The 5,957-nt window shown below is 32.6% G+C and overlaps 1 long non-coding RNA gene across 1 annotated transcript; it reads left to right on the top strand.

The window, feature by feature from the left end:
* Window positions 1-1,376: 1,376 nt before the first annotated feature.
* Window positions 1,377-2,554, top strand: LOC110710383. Its single transcript, XR_002509159.1, has 2 exons — window positions 1,377-1,834; window positions 2,257-2,554. It is a non-coding gene; the product is annotated as an uncharacterized LOC110710383 (long non-coding RNA).
* Window positions 2,555-5,957: the final 3,403 nt, after the last annotated feature.

The raw sequence follows: 5,957 nt of genomic DNA, 5'->3' as shown, positions 1-5,957 counted from the left end.
GAACTCCAAGAGCCACTCAACATTGTTCCCATCCAAATCCTGCTATGAGTTAACATGAATAAGCTTAGATTTTCAAGATTGGTTAATCGCAGAACTTTGAGAAATACAACAGAACAGATAGTACTTTTACTTAAATAAAAAGAGCTTGATTATAGCAGCCATCAACCATATCTAGCCCATAATGTGACCCTGACCTTAGGACAGCGAAAGCTAAGAACCGATCATAGGCAAGTTAACTACACAAACTGAGCTATTTCAATCCGACTGAAACCAAATTCAATAAAATACACATACAAAATTGCTACAGAGCCATCTAGTGCTCTTCTTGCTCACAAATGATTAAGAAAAGGACCCAATCCCCTACTGAAGAAGTAGTTAGTATTGTAAACTTGGACTTTAAGAAATCTCATCAGATCATGGTACAGATTAAGCTGGCCAGCTGGAGAACTTAGGAAGGAGTTGAAAACAAAGTCCAGCGAAATTTCATTGGCAAGATGCAGCATTAGAAGATTTTATACGAAGAATTCATCACCTATATGCGTAATTGGCTTATAATTCAGTCATGAAATTAGTATGGCCTATGGAATGAGTTTGTGTCTGCAGAAACTCACATACTGCGGAGTCAAGAATAGCAAAGCAAACTGGTTGATCTACGCAAGGCTTTCAAAAAAGAGCTTGGGACCTATGTTTATCCCTTTTTTATGTATCCTGTATAGTTTTTCAGCCATTGATAAGGTTTAAGTTATTTGAAACTTCATACAAATACATGCAAACTCTTTTAGTTACTTTAGTGACAACATATGATGAGGACCACAACTTTTCTCCAATTTTTTTTATCAATCAAAGCCTTAATCCCATAAGTGGGGTCGGCTACATAAACCAAAAGTGATTTACTCCACTTTTTTAAAAAAATAAAAATAAAATTATTGTATAGCTACTAGCTAATTTTAAACTCTAAGTCAAAGATCATAGACTTTCATGGATTTCATCGAATAAAAAAAGAAAATAAATGCAGCCAAATTATCTAAAATAAGACAACATGTAAAGCATGCCTGTGTGCTTGATAAGGTATTGCTTTAGAATCTTATTACGATTATGTGAGGTAATTATGCTTAAATGGAATCTTAAGGCATTAATCGAACAAATTGTCACCTGTGAAACTGCGAAGCAACATGCAGGTACAAAAATGAATTAATTATTAGAGATATTTTTCTTCAGCTTTCTATTCTGCTTTACTTTTTTCATCCTGCATATTTTTTGTGGTTCTTAGGATCCAAAATCACTAAAATTCCACAATCTTTAGATTCGCCTCATGCAAAAACTTTGCCTGGTTGGCATCAGCCATCAGCCACCAGTCCACCCTATAAATAGCAGGCATTGCAAACTCTCAGCTCATAACAAATCCTCTCTCGACTATAGCTTTTCTTTAAAAAACCTCCCTTTTCCCTTCCAAACACCTATTACTTCCAAACTGGTACTCATTATTGTCTTTTCTCCTTGTTCTATTCCTTAATTTACTAAGAAGTAACTACCTTGGGCGCACTACAAACTACCCTCCTCTTTCGTTCACTTTTTGTTAATTTCTTCAATCAACCAGCTAAAGCTTAACTCAATGTCTTCTAATGGCTGGACCCTACAACAAAACAAGGCTTTTGAAAGTGCTCTTAACAAGTACGACAAGGATACACCTGATCGTTGGAACAATATTGCCAAAGAGGTTGGTGGAAAATCTGTTGATGATGTAAAGAAGCGTTATCAAGAACTCCTTGAGGACATCCAACACATTGAGTCAGGCCGAGTGCCCTTCCCTTATAATTGGAAGATGTAACCAAAGGTATGCACTATAATCCAATTCTAGAAGTTTCTCATTGTACCGCACAAATATCTTCTATGGCTCTACACTTGCACTATAAACTTTTGGTATAGGAATCTATGCTATTGCTCTACACTTGCACTATAAACCATTGTCCATGCACACACACACACACACACACACACCAATTTTAATCTAAATAAAAATCGTGAACTATAAGGAGGCGTAAACTAGTAAGCCTTATTAGTCAATTACACTATCTACCATGTATTGCTTGAAGCACATACTACATAATAAACCTTGAATACAAACAGTTCAACCCCTATTATTTCTCTAACCAAGCATTAAATAACAATAACACATTTTTGTACAATATTACATCAAAACTAATAACAACAATAACTAAATTAGTTTTTAATTATGTTTCTTTAATGAATGTGCAGGATGAAGAATACAAAAATTCAACCAAAGATCGTTATCGTGGATGAATAAAACCAACTGTGGCTATTACACATTGGTGCTACCCATTTAGAATTTCTCATTCTAGTTGAATTCGCAAATTTGTTACTTCGTCAATGGTTTTATTTTTGTATCATATAGCTATGTATCAAATACCAAAAATGCAATGTATTGATGCTCCCAAATGCGCAAGCATGTACCAAAAGGAGCCAATTAATTATATATAATTGTGTTTGTAATTACATAATATCTATGCAATAGAATTATTGTTTGCACTTAAAATTTACAAATAGAGTTGTAACTCAATACATTAGAAATTGAATTATGTATAATTTGAAGCTAGGGTTTGAGAAAATCTCACCTTCTGCTTGGGATTCTGAAGTAAGCGCAACTTTGATTGAGTTTGATGAGGGGGAGAGAGAGATTTGAAGGAGAATTTGGGGAGTGATTGTGTAAAGGGCGGGAATTTCAAACCTAGTTGCAAAGTTGTTTCATACTCCTTTTTTTTTTTTTTTTTTTTTTAATTGAAAAGAATAATTCCAGCGCTCCATCTGCTCAAAACAGGTTAACTTTTACGTATTCCGGAAACAAGCCCACCTTTTACCCCTAATTTCTCAAAACAAGCCTTTTTACCTACAACCTGTTATACAGGTAAATTTTTTTTTTTTATTTTTTTATTTTTTTAATCTCTCTCCTCCATAAAATAAAAATAAAGTAATAAAATAATTAAAGTTAAGAACAAAAAACCACCTTCTCTCTCCTCCCCCTTCCCTCCACAACATCCATCCTTGTCACCACTCACCACAAACCCACCAACCACCACCAACGACGCATCTCACACCACTGCAATCCTTCCACTAGCAACCCGCCACCGCCTCTCTCATTACCCACGAACCCTACCCCCTAAAACCCACCAGCACCAATTGACTTCCACCTCAAAACACCAACCACAACCCTTGAAACCCGATCTGACGCCACAAATTCGACGTACCACCCCTAGCTCTTAATGGAACATTCAAGAAAGCAAATTATACCTTTTACCCATATATTCTAACACACACACCCAAAAAAAATTTAATTACAAATTTAAAATAATCAATAAAAACCTCAATTTTTTCAAATACCCGCAAAAATTCACATCTACCCCACTTGGTTATCCCCGTGCAATGCACAGTAAGAATTATCTTTCTTGTAAGTTGTAATTTATAATTTGTTGCATTACGTTGTATATGAAGATTAGAATTAGATATAAAAATAATTTACATTTAAGTAAAGTAAAAAAAAAAAAAAATTGAAACGATGATCAAAAATCAAACTAATTAGGTATCTAAAAGTATAATTTACTGTTAGAATTATCTTTCTTGTAAGTTGTAATTTATAATTTGTTGCATTACGTTGTATATATGAAGATTAGAATCTATTAACCTATACTAAAAACAAATCCTTCCCTGACATATGTCATTATGCTTCTCTCTCTCTCTCTTTTTTTTTTTTCTAAAAAAAAAAAAAAATCTTTAAGTAAACTATATTTACCTTATGATAATTTCTTTCCAGTTTGACAATCATATTCCATATATATCCAAATAAAATTTTTGAATATCTTTTATATACTTTATATTTTGTAATGTTATTGTCAAAAATATTTAACAACCGTGCATTGCATGGGATTTTAACCTAGTTAGATATAAAAATAATTTACATTTAAGTTAAGTAAAAAAAAAAAAAAAAAATTGAAACTATGATAAAAAAAAAATCAAACAAATTAGGTATGTGAAAGTATAATTTAGTAGAGAAACTTGGTTAATTGAATTTTACATAGACACTTATGCATTAAAGTCAAAAGTGTAGATTAAAAATAAATAAAAAAAAAAAATACCATTAATAATTGATGACACCACACATAGAATTGGAGGGAAAAATTTTAATGGGAGAGTTACACGCAGGATAGTTTAAGAGTCGATAATGTCAGCAATGTTTTATTTTAGTATTAGTTAATAGATTTCACAATCAACAAAAATAAATCAAATGTTGGGGAATAAATTAACCATGAACAACCTGCCAAAAAAAAAAACCATGAACAACAATAATTATCAAGGGAAGGGGAAGATGAGGGTGGTCGTTTAGGTGGCGGGCTTGTTTTAGACCCGCAGGGTGGGGCTGGGGCGAGGATGGTGGTTGCCGTTCAGGCAAGGGCGGCTCAGGGGTTGAGGAATGGGTGTCGTTCAGGGGCTGGGCTGGTGTTGGGAGATATTTTTTATTTTTTAATTTGTGTTTTTATTTTTAATTATTAAAAAATATTGGGCCAATTAGTTAGTGACATGTGGCATGTCACTTGCTAAAACCGGTTAACAATTTAAAAAACAGGTCAAGGGCTTATTTTGAGAAATAGGGGTGAAAGGTGGGATTGTTCCCAAAATACGCAAAGGTTGGCCTGTTTTGAGCAGATGGAGCAAAGGTGAGATTATTCTTTTCAATTTTTCCTTTTTTTTTTTTTTTTTTTTTGAAAGAATGTTTCATACTACTTTGAATTGGAGTGAGGAATATAATGGAGAGAAATTCTTATATACTCCCTCCATTTTTAAATAATTGCTCAGTTGCTCCACTTTTCATTTTCGGCCGTTTTTTAATACTTGCTTCATCTCCTTATTTGAAAAGTTTTTACAATATTTAATTCATTCCTCTCAACTAGTGAACCCAACATAATCATATTTTATTAATTTCATATTCTCTCTCCTCCAATTCTCTCCACTACTTTTGATTTTTACTTTTTTTTTATTCTTTCGCCTACCCCACTACCTCCATATTTTATTATTTTCTCTAATTTCTCCTAAAACTCCGTGCATGGAGAAATAGAGCAAATATTTAATAATGGAGGGAGTACACACTGAGTGCACGATGCACTTAGGAATATCGTTTAAAAAAAACCCTTCGATCACCATGCACCCGATTACCCGGAGTGTATATAATTATATAAATATATATATTCATAGGAAGAATGAAATCTTTGATGTTTGAATTAAAATTTATAGCAATTCTATTTATATGCACACGATATACGGTTTATATCCTTACTATTTTAAAATTTTGAGATAGCTCTTATGAATAGTATTTGGACAATTATACCCCCCAAAATGTCTTGTTTTTTTTTAAACTCTTAAGAATAGTGTGCAAACATTTATACTCCTAAAAAAAAATTAATTTGTTATCATATTTTTCATCATTAATGCTACCAATAACTAAATCCTTACTTTTAAAAAAGTTTGAGATAACTCTTATGAATAGGATTTGGACAATTATACCCCCTAAAATGTCTTTTTTTGTAAACTCTTAAGAAAAGTGTGCGGACATTTATACTTCTATTTTTTTTTTAAATTTGTTATCATATTTTAAATAGTAAGGATATAAACCATATATCGTGTGCATATATATAGAGGTTGTATGCGGAGTGTGCGGACAATTAATGCTACCAATAACTAAAATTGTGAAAAAGGCTCAACCGAAAGTGCTCCCGAAATATGACAAGCTATACCGCACGCGAGCCACCCTAGTATTTTTTTTAAAAAAAATAATAATAATTAAACATGTACTTCAAGTTAGAGGTTGTCTGAAATAATAACTACTCTTGTCTTCAATGACAATAACAATAACAAGCAACCGTTGATATATTTAGACCTAAGATTATTGG

This window comes from Chenopodium quinoa, unplaced genomic scaffold (genome assembly GCF_001683475.1).
Source record: "Chenopodium quinoa cultivar QQ74 unplaced genomic scaffold, ASM168347v1, whole genome shotgun sequence".
Taxonomy (NCBI): domain Eukaryota; kingdom Viridiplantae; phylum Streptophyta; class Magnoliopsida; order Caryophyllales; family Amaranthaceae; genus Chenopodium; species Chenopodium quinoa.
Note: the sequence above shows the minus strand (reverse complement) of the source record. Positions and strands in the feature narration are given on the sequence as shown.